The 13,440-nt window shown below is 42.4% G+C and overlaps 1 long non-coding RNA gene across 1 annotated transcript; it reads right to left on the bottom strand.

Moving 5' to 3' along the window:
* Window positions 1-2,912: 2,912 nt before the first annotated feature.
* On the bottom strand, window positions 2,913-12,890 carry LOC120311389. The gene is made up of 3 exons (XR_005557605.1): window positions 12,685-12,890; window positions 12,005-12,134; window positions 2,913-3,409 (listed from the first exon to the last, which is right to left on the bottom strand). It is a non-coding gene; the product is annotated as an uncharacterized LOC120311389 (long non-coding RNA).
* Between the last annotated feature and the right edge of the window lie 550 nt (window positions 12,891-13,440).

Genomic DNA, 13,440 nt, shown 5'->3' with positions numbered 1-13,440 from the left:
CTGCCGGTAAAAGTTCGCAAACCCCAGGAACCGCTGCAGTTGACGTCGGGTTTTTGGAGCTTGCCATCCTAACACGCACTGTACCTTACTAGGGTCCATCTCTATCCCTGCCGCAGAAACCCTGAATCCGAGGTAGTCAATACGCTCCTTGTGGAATTCGCACTTCGATAATTTACAATAGAGCTGAGCATCTAACAATTTGCGCAAAACTGTGCGCACCAATTCCACATGTTCCTCTAATGACTGTGAATAGATCAATATGTCGTCCAGGTACACAAGCACACCCTTGTATAAGTGGTCATGCAACACTTCGTTAATAAGCTGCATGAATACAGCCGGGGCTCCCTGTAACCTGAAGGGCATCACCTTGAACTGATAACTGCCTAACGGACAGTTAAAGGTTGTCTTCCACTCATCCCCTTCCCTGATTCGAACCCTGTAGTACGCCTCGCGGAGATCCAGTTTTGTGAAAATAGTTCCAGTAGCCAAATGAGTCAGAAGGTCTTTCATGAGTGGCAGAGGATACACCTGCTCTATGCATACCGCATTGAGACCCCTGAAGTCCACACATAACCTCAAGCCCCCATCCTTTTTGCCCTGAAATAATACAGGAGCGGCCATCCGAGACCGTGCCGGTTCTATAAAGCCTCTGGCCAAGTTTTTATCCACATACTTCCTCATCTCCTGTAACTCCGCGAATGTCATTGGGTACATTCGAGACTTTGGAAGTTTGGCTCCAGGAATAAGTTCAATTGCGCAATCTGTACGCCTATGGGGAGGCAAACTATCGCACTCCTGCTCACTAAAGACTATTGCGAGATCATCATACACTGATGGATATTTGACCTGCTCCCCATCCTTTATTAGATCTGCCGCCTCCCTCTTCCTGTCGCTAATAGGCCTCTCCGGAACCGGTGGTTGAGGACCTACTGCAAGGCGTAGATGGCGAGCTCCATCTGCCCACCATATGGTTGGTGTCCATTTATCCAACCACGCTAGCCCTAGAATAATAGACTCTGACATGGAGGGGACCACTATAAATCTTAATACCTCCCAATGCGCACCTACTTCCATCCTAACGGGTTCAGTCACTAACGTGGTCGGCGCTCCTCCTAATAGGGACCCATCCACCTGCTCAAAGCGGATTGGGGACTTCAACCGGATTACCCTTATATGCATCTGTTGCGCCACCCCCTTGCTAATAAGACATCTGGTACAACCGGTGTCAACTAACGCCTGGAATGGCTTCAGTTCCCCAGTGGCCGGACTTGTTAACGTTATTGGAATGTTAAACGGAACTATAGGTTCACTTACCAAGGGATCCTCCACCGGACCCTCCTCCTCGTATTCGTGGAGCGCCGGGGGTGCATCACCAGGGGTTTGTTGGAGCGGCATCTGACCCGTATGGTAAGCAACTCGAGACTTCTCTGCAGATTTCTTCGGCGTGGTACCCGGTCTACCGATTGCCGTCGGTGTGCCAGTCAACTCGGTTAGGTCGGCCACCCCACACTCTGCAGCCCGGTGGCCCGGTCGGTTACAACGAAAGCACCTGAATACGGGCTTCGGTCGGGCGGTACCCGGTACGGCCTGAGTAATGCCCGCCCCGGACCGTTCTGGAGCACGGCGTGCTTGCGGCTTGTCTTCACGTACGTCAGAACGGTCCCTCAGTCCAAACTCCAATTCCATAGCCGCTTTAAACCAGTCGACTAGGTGTCCTACAACCCCTCTGACTGCGCAGGCGCGACGTATGTCCGAATCCAGGCCAGCCTGGAAGTGATGGATCAGTAACCGATCGGGCCACGACCTCAGCCTCCCAGCCGCCTTTTGAAATTCGCGGATATATATCTTCACCGGTCTGCCCCTCTGTCGTAAGCCTACCAATTGGGCCTCGGCTCTTTGTAGACGGGTTGGGTCATCGAACCTTGCCCTCAGTGCCTCGAGGAACAGCCCTACGTCAGTCAACTCTCTTGCTTGCTCACTGTATAAATCCGCGGCCCAAGCAGCAGCCTCTCCCTGCAAACATGCTGTGACCGCCACCACCATTGCCCAGTTGGAGGAATATAGGGCGGTGAAGCGGTCCAGATGATTAAGCACGTGGCTCAGGAATACTGCTAATCGGTCTGAGTCACCGTCGAACGTGAGCGTGATCGGGGGGGGTTCCATACCACGTTCTGTGGCCATGGGGTTGGCGCCAGGCCTTCGTAGGGGGCATTCCCTGAGTGTGGTATAGGGCGAGAACCCACCCCCATGGGCCCCCCCCTTAGCCTATCAGCGCCAAGAGATTGACCTGCCGCCGGGCGCGGCCCCAGTCCGTAACGGGGTCGTTCCGCTTCAACCCGCCCCGGGTCGGGGTCCTGGAATGCTTTCATTTCCATCCCTGGACTTGACAGGTGGAAACAGGAGGAATAAACCGGACTGCCCTTAACAGGACTACGGAGCATTGCAGGATGGAGACGTTCCCCGAACTGCTCCCTAAGGACATCTAAGGTATACTGTCCTGGAGCCGTGGAGCAGCTCCATTCCTCCTCTGGATCTCCAGTCACCCTGCGTTCCCTCCATCCAGTGAAACTCGGCGCTAACCGCCGACCCCTATTGTCCTCTGGTCCTCCCAATGCCGAACCTAACCACCAGTCAGCCTCAGTCCCCACCGGGCGTTGTAGCCTTAAACCTGGTTCCAACTCCGCCGGAATGCGAACTCTCTCCTTTGGCCGCACTACCGGCTGCTTGGCTACTGCACCGTCGACGTCCGAGCTCTCCAGCTGTTCGTTGGGCTCCGCCGCCTCCGCAGCTTCCACCGGGTCCGCCCCTTGCGTTCCCTCCGCCATAACGCTGCAGGCAACCGGCGTCGATCGGAAATAAATGGTGAGGGCAAACTTACTGTAAGGAACGTCCTAGGTAGGTTGGTAATACAACACAACAGGAACGCTCCAGGATCCAACAAGGTTTATTGCACGTTGTAGGAAAACAAAGTTTGCCCTGGGAAGGCTCCGTCCCCGCGCGTTAAATGTCACATCGCGTTACGCCCACCACACACACCCTAAACAAGCCATATAAGGAAACCCCGCCCATGCTCCACCCGTCCGCCCCACCCTGTGATAAACTCCACCCTCCGGATCCCCTGCCGTTTCCTCACAGCCGGCCCGAACAACAGCAAACCCCGTGACCTAACTCTATCCGTCAGTTCCCCTTCGTCCGCTAACACTAGAACTTGTCAGACCCAGCGTCTCTTTCAAGGTCGTGTTCCCCCGTCTGCAGTCACTCCGGCAGCTGCCCCATCACGTGAGGGAGCCATGCGCGCAATCAACCGACGCCGGCGGTGTAGGTGCCGTTCCGTCGGGGCTGCCTGGATGCGCTAGACCGTCAACTCAAGCCACGCTGGATGCTATGCCGGGTAGGTGTCACGCTGGGTCTGACAGGAAGCAAATAATTTGTTAGTTATATTGCCACGTAATAACTTTATAAAAAAGCACAACAGCACTTCAGAGGATGATACATAATTTGACAAGCACACGTTATTAACAAAAAATCATCATGTGAAATTTCTTTTGTAAACTATCATGACATGAACATATGTGAGAAGCTTGGGCATGTGTGGTTATAGAAGGTTTTATTTTCTAGGCAAAACATATGTTCCTCCTAAACCATTAGAAAAAAAAGGAGAGTGGAGAAAGGAGATAGGTATGTAGGTAGGCAAAGTTAGAGTGTGTTTTGAAAACATTCTAGGACTTTGACCTACCAAGAATGACAAGCAAACAAGGGCTGAGAATCAAATTATGGAGAACGTGGGCTGCAGCCAAAGAAAGTACCATAGCATATGATTAATTTCTGAAGCATATTTTAAAATATCAAATAGATAGAAGAATACATGAACACAAAGAGGAGGTGGCTAAAAAAAAGTCACTATTATTACACACAGATAAATATGGAATATGGAATTTGGCAGGCCCAACTTGAGTCCCTCAAGTCAATTAAATCTCACTAATATTTAGAAAAAGACTTGCTAATAGTGGCGGGAAAAATTTGGTAACAGGACAATTGTTCCAACAGGTATATATTTTACCTCAGCATACTGTCCAGTCCATAATCCATTTTCAGCTGTGATTTATTTAAAAATCTGCACAAAGTATCAATGTCATATATTCATGAATAAATGTGTTTTAGATATTTATTCCAAATATGCATCCCTAAATTACATCATGGGGTTTAAAATGTATCTACTGGAAATTTGATGGGGGGAGCCCCAAACTGCTCTGGAATATATGGGAAGGGTATTCAGATGCAATGGATCACTATGTCTAACTTCATGTATTGGAATCTGTGGATGACCTTGGCAAAGGAGGGGAAGAAATGCTGCCTAGGAAACAATGAGGCAAGAGAGGTGGGATAATTGTTTCCTAGGCAACCTCTCTACTCCTCATTCCCCAAGGCCATCCACACATTGCATTACAGATCAACACATTTATGGTTTGGTGCATCCAGAATTTGCACATCTATATGTACCTCAACCTGTTTAGGACCTGTTTTTGTATTGGAATTTGCTTGTGCAGATGTATGACTGTAATAAACCACACTTTCATAAATGTACTTCTGATATTTTTTAACAAAATATATACCATTTGAGAAGAGTGTTCCCCATTCATCCTGATATTTTTTATAATCCATGTTTTATTGTTAAAATATTAAAATGCAAAGGGAGAAGATTAAAGCAAGATAAAACCAAAAATACTACTATACTTCTTAAAAAAAGAGAAATTACTTTTAGTGATACATTTTTCTCTTTCCTTCTATTTGACTCCTCAATTATTAGTCAGAATTTAAATATTTAAATGTTGTATCTAACATTGTTGTTAATTTCCATTTAAAATCCACATTCCAGATATTTAAATCTGCCTTTCTGTATGATATATTGTATATAAGGGAGCCATTCTTGCTTCAGTTTGGTTAAACTTGTATGTGGATATATAGTCATCAATTTTTCCAGAGTCTCCCAGTTTGTTATAAAAGGCAAGTTATTTCTTTTCCAATGTTGTGCTATGTTGAAAGCAAAAACACACTCAACTTAATCTTATAGATGCAACAATTTATCATGCTATATTTCCTTTTTAAAATACACATTTCAAGAGTTTAGAGCTATTTATCAATAAGAAGTCTGTGGAGAATGGAGGGGTTTTCCCTTTTGTTTATCAGAAGTATTTGCTAAGTCTAACAAAATAAAGAAGCAGTAAAGTTCAGGATGTGTGAGCTCAATTTTCTCCTTTAGAAAATGTTTCCAGATAAACTTTAGCAAATATTATTGGATGGATGAACAAAGCATGCCTAACAATTAAAGAGTGGAGAGTTAAGGGCTGTGGATTCTTCCCTTGCTTACAGAATACTCTAAAACCAAGTATATTTTTTCCTCTATTTTTCCACTGTTTCTCTACCTTTGTGTCTATTTCTCTCCCGATGATTTTGAAAGGCAGAGATGTATAGACCAAGGTTTCATATAGATGTTACATTTCATAAATTTTATTTTCTGATCCTGATGCTATCAGATAGCCAGGAAGACAAGCTTCTATCCTGTACTTATAGATTTTGCCAGATTGTGATACCAATATTAAGATTATCATCCCATGCACATATTTGGGAATAACCTTCCTGGAATCCAGTAGGGCTTATTTTGGAGTAAACATGAACAACCTTGTTATAGGGACAATTTATTATGTACATCTTCTGGGTTCGTGTCAGTAGGAGGATAAAGGAAGGTGAGGTCTCACTGAAAGAAAAGTTGAAGTTTGAACATGATCACACAAAGGCAAAATAGCATTGTCCCTGATTTGCTGAGAATGTAATAAAAGAGGTGGATAAGTGTTTGGGGTGGAGGGTTTTATTTTAATTTTTTTAGTCCAATTTTCCTTTAGGACTAGTGAATGGGATCATCTTAAATAAAGAATCTTAAGTTTTTGGCTAAATAGAGTAAAAGCCAATAACCAAGATGCTGAAACTTATTCTTCAGCATAATTATTAGAATTTCAAAAATATTATCTTTCTTTGCAGTTGGATGCAAAGCTGGGTACTTTCTAGATTCCTGGGCTAGCATAATATGCCAAATTCTAGAAACTGAAGTCCACACATCTGGAGGAGACCCATTTTGGGCAAAGCTGGGATGCATCAATAAATGATACATGCAGTTTAAATCAAACAGTGATTTGAAATTATTGAACCCTTCCCCAATAAGTGAATAGTTATGATTTAGCAGAACTTTCAGATTCTTGCAATGGAAGAGCAATCAAGATCCAAAACTCCCCTTATATAGGGAGCAAGGGCTGATTATATGGCTTCCCAGTTGCAAGTCTGTGGCAAGCTCAGGATTCTGACATATAATCTGATATATCACTGATATATTGCTGTCTTAATATGAAGTTTACATTGTTACATTTATTACCATGTCCAAGGAGTTAAACACTAGCATATTACATCAAACCATGCTCGGTTTAGCCATATTGCGCTAATCATAATGTCTTGGCTGTGGTTTGTTGAATAAGCCACAGTGGCTGGATTTATATTAAGGCTTAAATCATAGCTTAAAAACAATCACGCCTGGGTTAATAAATCACACTAAACCACAATTAAACAAAGAATCTAGAAGCTTAGCAGTGTGAGTGAACCCCGCCTCATTCAGCTAAACATTCCCCATTGAAGCTAAAGTATACTGTATTGGGGTGAGTGGCAGCTGAATGAAGGGCATATTTCAGTGGTGGCGAACCTATGGCACGGGTGCCAGAGGCGGCACTCAAAGCCTTCTCTGTGGGCACACGTGCTGTTGCCTCAGCCTTGCCTCCCCGGCAACCCCCTCCTCACCAGCAGCCCCCCTGAAGGAGAGTCACCCTTGAGCGTGGCCCACATGGAGCAGCGCAGCCAAGGACATGGCAGCAAGGCAGTGTAGACAAGACTCTGCCCTCACACCCCATCATGCAGTTGATGCTGCAGGGCGCGGGCAGAGGGTGTGGCCACCATAGTACTGCTGGGCTGCCTGGGCGATCTGCGGTGGGCCCTGGAGGCGGTGAGTGGTCCTGTGGGCAGGTGGGGTGGGGGATGGGGGGGCAGAGTAGGGGTAGGCCAGGGGGGTAGAGCAGGGCGGGGCCAGTTTTTGGGCACTCAGTCTCTAAAAGTTTCGCCATCACTGGCATATTTGATCATGGACAAGACACAAATGCCAGCTTCCTTAAAATACTGTAACACTTATGATACAACTCAGGATTAGATCAGATATGATTTATTGCAGCCATAGGCCAGTGGTACAAACCAGGATAATCCTTTCTTCTCAGTAGACCATCAGATATTAACACAGGCACAGATATTTACAAGTAATAGATTGAAAGGGAATACCTTTGGACTACAATTGCATGAGTGGACTGGGGATCATATTTTTAAAGACATCTCAAACACAATGCCTTTGGCTACTCCAAATCTTTCTCTCGGATATGATTGCCTACCATACAGAGCAAATTCTTCTAGAACCATGGTAGTCTGACCTGAAGACACCTGCAGCCTGAAATATCACCATCCAGAATCCTTTCATCATCACTCTGAATTATATGTAGGCAAAGTTGAGATTTTTATTTATTTAACCTGATTTTCTCTTACATTTCAAGAAACGACCCAGCTGGAGGGAAGAAAGATCAATATAAATCTTTACATGCTTATCTGCATAATGAATGCATTCCATGGAAATGAAGCCAAAGGCTCACAAAGCTGTAGAACAAGTTAGAGAGTTGGGAAAAAATGAAGTCATTAGACCTCACCAGACAAAAGGCCTACCCTCTAGAAAGGAAAAAAAAAAAACAAAAAACCCTGGGCTTAACTAGATTGCTTTAGCTAGGGAGAAAAGAATGTGACAAAGAAGACTTAATCAGATTTTATGGTTGAGGATGGCACGCACATTTGGAGTTGACAAAGAACTTCACCGCTGTTATAATCTTTTGCAGAAAGGCTGAGGGCTGGGAGTGCCACATCTGGAATGCCATGAGCTGTTTATCCTGCTTTACCTCTTATAAAACATGTGTTTCTCTCCCACCAATCTCACATAAAGAAATGTGTTGGCTAGTCCTGTCTTTATTTGTGTAGCTTTGGGTCTTAAGAGGAAAAGAATCCTCTTTAAGGCTTGCTAGGAAACAGGGAGGCTGGAAGAAATGTATTGTATTTATCTGATTTATAGCCATCCTTTCTTCTCGGACTTAAGGCCATTTTTTTCCCACGTTAAAAATTTGGTAACTAGTTTGGGTTAAGACAGAGTTTTTCAATCTTTTTGTTGTTGTTTTTGCTCATGGTCTCCTTCTCAGCTGGTAAAGTAGTTTTTCTTCCAGCTATGAGGGATGCCATAGAAGTACTTTACCATCTGCTCTTTTTTATTAACCTAAGCTGTACCATATAACTATCCTCATATTATAAAAACAAAATATTCGGAATGGCATTGTCCCCAGGACTCATATAGTTCATGTTGAAAGCCATTGAGTTAAGAGATGGTGACAGATTTAAAGTCCCAATAAAGGAGTATATTTGTAGGATTGAAATGAGAGGTCCCTGGTGTTCTCTGAGCTTGGTTGTTCTCTTGCAGACATTTCATTACCCACATTAGGTAACATCTGGTCGTGGTATACTAGCAGCGATGATGTTACCTAGTTTGGGTAATGAAATGTCTGCAAGAAAACAACCACGTTCAAAACAACCAAGGACCCCTCAGATCTAAAGTCATCTAGTGTATTTCCAAGGATGGAGTTAGACCTGAATCTGTGTCTCCTTCATCTGAGTTCAGTAGTCTATGAATTAGCTACATAGAAAGTGCAAAGAGGGAGGAAGACCAAAGACCATTGTCATATTGAGCCATACTATTTCAAAAGTTGTTTCTCTGACATGGTGGCGAAAAAGAGTTTAACACAATTGTTGCTAGGCAACATTTTTTGCTTTTGCAGCATTGGCATAAGCAGGGAAATGTTGCTAACTGGCATGCTACCGTAGGCGTTACTGGATTAATTTTTGATATAACCCAGGGGAATGATTAAAACATTAGTTCAGTGCCAGCCTAAACATAAAATCAAGGTGAGAATAAAATGTCTGTTAAAAGACACGATTCGTTGAAGGATAATTTGTAGGGATAGATATTTTACTGGTAAGGCCGAAGTGACCGTGTCATATCATAGGCCTTTTACACACACAAGGAGAATACCATGATCATACCTTCATCAGTGTTCAAGAAAATATCCATTATTAAGCCAGTATAATCTGAGATTTGCTCCCCTTTTATGAAACAAAGTTGTACAGGATGGACAATCAAATGAATATTATTTGTAAGTTTCCCTGTCTAGATTGCTGGCAAAAAGTTGGCATCAACATTTAATGATAGTGCAAGCTGTTGTCCATTCAGAATAATCTTTACTGGTCTTCAAAATTATTTAAACCTTATTAAAATAAAAAGGAAAAACTATTGTAAAAAAGCATCATTCTAAATCTCCAGTAAGATAGAGAAAACACTCAGTACTGTATATGTCTTATGCTACTCAGAGTAGTCATCCAAGCCAAGAGCTTTCTTTATCTTCATAGACTTAATGGTATCTAATATTTTCTGGAAAGATAAAGATGCAGCTAAATAAACAGTTCAGTTAAGCAATCTTCAGAAAAGCTATATTATTATTATTGTATAGTTGGTCATGCAATTAACCAAGTGTTTAGACTGAATCTGGCATTTTTATTCTCCTATTGGGTCCTTCCCAAGGACTTAGGAACAGGCATATGTTGTCCTTCGATGGTGTTAAATAAATTGTCATAGATGATGACAGACAACAATGTGCAATCACAGCTACCAGTTTTTTAGCTGATATTACACAGGGAATTCTTTCCAAGAATTGAGTATTATAATGTATTGATGTAGCAGTATTTTTTCCAAATTATTTGTATTTGTTATACTATATATAACATGTATAATGTACGGGTAGTCTACAATTAGATTCACAGTCTAAGACTGGTGGAGTGATTAAGGTAACACCTAAGAATATAGGCAGTTCCAACAGGGTGGTTTTTTAGGGTGTTTAGGTTTGTGTGTGCACACGTATGCACGAGCATACATGATATCTTTTTGTCAGCCAAATTTCAAGTATGATTTCACTAACAATAAAGTGTATGATCTCAAGAATAAACAATTTAATTTCTAAATCATGATCTTTTTTTTCAAAATCAGTAGAAAATGTTCCAGATTTTTAATAAACATTAAAGAGTCCCTTTACGTAAAGACCTAAGCTTAAAATCTCCACAAAACAGATAATGGTGTCATATGGTAATCTTCTAAGAACATTTTTTTTATTTTATTTGCCTCTTTTTTCTCCATATGCTGGCTAGTAATCATTTTATTTATGCTTTCCATTTAAATGTCTAGGGAAAAAAGACCATTCCCACCCAGGATAACATTTTGAATGAGATTTCTACAGGATTCAATAGTCCTGTGAAGGATAAAATGGCCAGAAATACATAAATTAACATAGGTATCTGTGAATTAAGATCTCCAAGTGTCATCCTCCAAAGGGGGAGGGGATTTGATTGCAATTCTCTAAAAATAATAATTATTCAATAAAACAGCCCAACTAAAAACAAAAGAATCATAGAAAAGAAAGGAATAAAAAAATAAGTGTCATCTTTCCAACAAAAAAGGGAAAGCTGTGTTACATATGTTCTTGGCTTAGTCATACAAAACTTGTACAAGAATATTTTATTTGAGCAGCTATCTGCAGATTGGTAATCAGCAAACATTTTTGAAAAAAAAAACTCATATACTGTAACTGGTTAATGTACAAATAAATAAGAACAGAAGCACCCAGATGAATTCAGTCAAGCTAATTGGTGTTGGGGCACATCTCAAAGGCTGATCATTATGGTGAGTCCAGAATGATATAGGGTCTTCTGCCTGAGCAGGGGGTTGGACTTGAAGACCTCCAAAGTGCTTTCCAACTCTGTTTTTATGCATTCTGTATTCAATTGTAATTTCAAAATCATCCCTCATTATCTCAATGCTGGAAAACGTTTCTATTACAAGTTTCTCAATGCCTCTTAAGATTCCAAACAAGAGAACAGCACACAGTGTGCCATATTGTACTTATGAACCAATCTCATATAAGAACCCAATGAAAGATTTGTGAAGAAATTACCAGCTTTACATTACAACACCTTAGTCAGGCAACAGCTGAGTATATGGTTGCTACTGAATTAGAAGTTTTAAGCCTGCCTACTCTTTGTGCTGATGATTTATTTTATGTTCTCTGGAATACAGAACCAAAGTTCCATGTAGCCCAAGATTAACAACAATGGCCAATTCCACTTTTTTTCCTCCTAGCCTTACCAGGAGACAGGAAGGACTATATTTAAATTTTCCTTCTTGCAAAACAGATGTTCTGCTATTGAGTACAGCCTTCCCCAGAAATACAAGTGATTGGTGAAAATGGAATAGTTTGAAACCTAGATTGTAAAAATACATCTGGACCTTGCTTTTATTACAGGAAGTCCTCGACTTATGACCACAACTAGGGCCTGAATTTTGGTTATTGAGTAAAGTTGTTCAGCCTGATGTCTGGTGACTGCCCACATAATGGCTTCGCTCCACCACAATCCTGGCTCGTCCAATTGTGGTTGTTAAGCATTCATGTAGGTCATTAAGCAGAGTGCAGGGGTGCCTCGGGGAAAGGGGGAAGCCAAGAGAGGCCATGGAGGCCTGGGACCTACCGGTACGTGGAAATCTGCTGTAGGCTGGCAGGTATTGGCTGGCTCCAGGACCTAACAGCGCGTATGAAGCTGCAGAGTTCTGATGTTCTTCCCATCTAGCCACCCAGCAACGCCTGGGAGTCTTCAACCAGCTCCAGGGCCTACCAGTACACATGAAACTGCCATGGCCCTGGAGGCCTTTGGCCTTCTCCCTGCCTAACCAGACAGCAATGTGCAGGAGTCCTCAGCCAGCTCCAGGGCCTACTGGAACACAACTTACTTTTTCATTTTTCTGCTGCTTCTTCCAGATGCATCCAGTCAATACTTCATGCGTGCCAGCTGAGGGCTCTCCTCCACCCCTTCTGCTTGCAAACTTCCCAGCCGGCTCCCTCATTATCTTTCTGGGGAATCTAGCAGAGAAGATTTCAAATGATGATTACATGATCGCAGGATGCTTTTGCAACCAGTAGTAAGTGCAAGTAGGTTGCCAAGCATCTAAGATGTGATCATGTGACGGTGGAGTAGAGGCAGCCATAAAGCACCCTTTCCCTCCTAATTACAAATGCCTGGTTGTGAAGTCAAGGATTACCTGTAGGGTGAGTGTGCAAAATTTCATCAGGCTAAGTTGTTGTTGTTGTTGTTTTAAAGGGATAGTAGAAGAAACAGACAAGTTAAAACATCTGACCAAAAGTTGTGTCTGCAGGGAAAAGGGATGGAGACTGCATGCTGAATGAGTCACAATTTGGTGTTCCAAGTATCAGATGATACTCATTTTCTTGGACAAAGAAGCAGTGAATGGCACATGGGCTGCATCTATTTGGCATCTTAAGACAAATCCAAAGACAAAACCACAGTTTTGCCTGCAGCATGATTACATAATACAAGCCAGCTGCTTAGATTTGCAGAATGAGATTGAGAGCATATAAATAAAGTAAGAAACAAAAAATCTGACTTACTTACCAAACTGTGCTAGAAATAACCCTGGCTTAGTGCCCTATGCAAACAGTTCGCACAGACACATCTTTTGAAAGTGCATTTTAGATTTCTTCTCTTGAGAACATGCAGGTTTCTGAATATGCAAGAAACAGGAAAAGTATTGTGTTTGTTCACCAACATTTAAGTGAGTTTAGCTTCAGGTGAGCTAATATTTTCAGATCCATAAAGTACTGTAATTACCCACTGATTTTCTACGGACAAAAATTTCTACCCCCACCTCCCCCCCCCCAAAAAAAAATCCTCAGCACCACACCTAACAACTTTCATGAGATTATAAAAACGGTCACTAGAGGGCAGTAAAGCCCAATCCAATTCTGCTTTAGTTCATTTTTACAAGCTCTTTTGTTTGTCTTCCCTTCAGCCAGTGACTTATTTGGGCAGACCTTCTCTGGGTTCAGAAATGGAGCAGGAAGAGTTCTAACTAATACTTACTAGCAGAGAATTACAAGGTTATACCTTGCATTCTTGGAAGTTAAAAAAAAAAAAAACAATTCCCTGGAAGACGGTCAAGGTGAACAGCACAGACCAGCAGAGACATGTTCAAAAAGTCATAGGAGTTAATCCAGTCTTGAAAGAGAATTATTTAGCCTACGGCATTAAGTAATTATTGAGTAATAGCCTTACTGTATTATGTAAAGGAGAATAAAGAGTATATTCCTGTAAACCAAACCCAACAATAGATTTTTTCTTTGAAAATGAAACATGGTTGTGCTTGCCATA

Source organism: Crotalus tigris, unplaced genomic scaffold (genome assembly GCF_016545835.1).
Source record: "Crotalus tigris isolate CLP2741 ecotype Arizona unplaced genomic scaffold, ASM1654583v1 scf7180000018357.297301, whole genome shotgun sequence".
NCBI lineage: Eukaryota > Metazoa > Chordata > Lepidosauria > Squamata > Viperidae > Crotalus > Crotalus tigris.
Note: the sequence above shows the minus strand (reverse complement) of the source record. Positions and strands in the feature narration are given on the sequence as shown.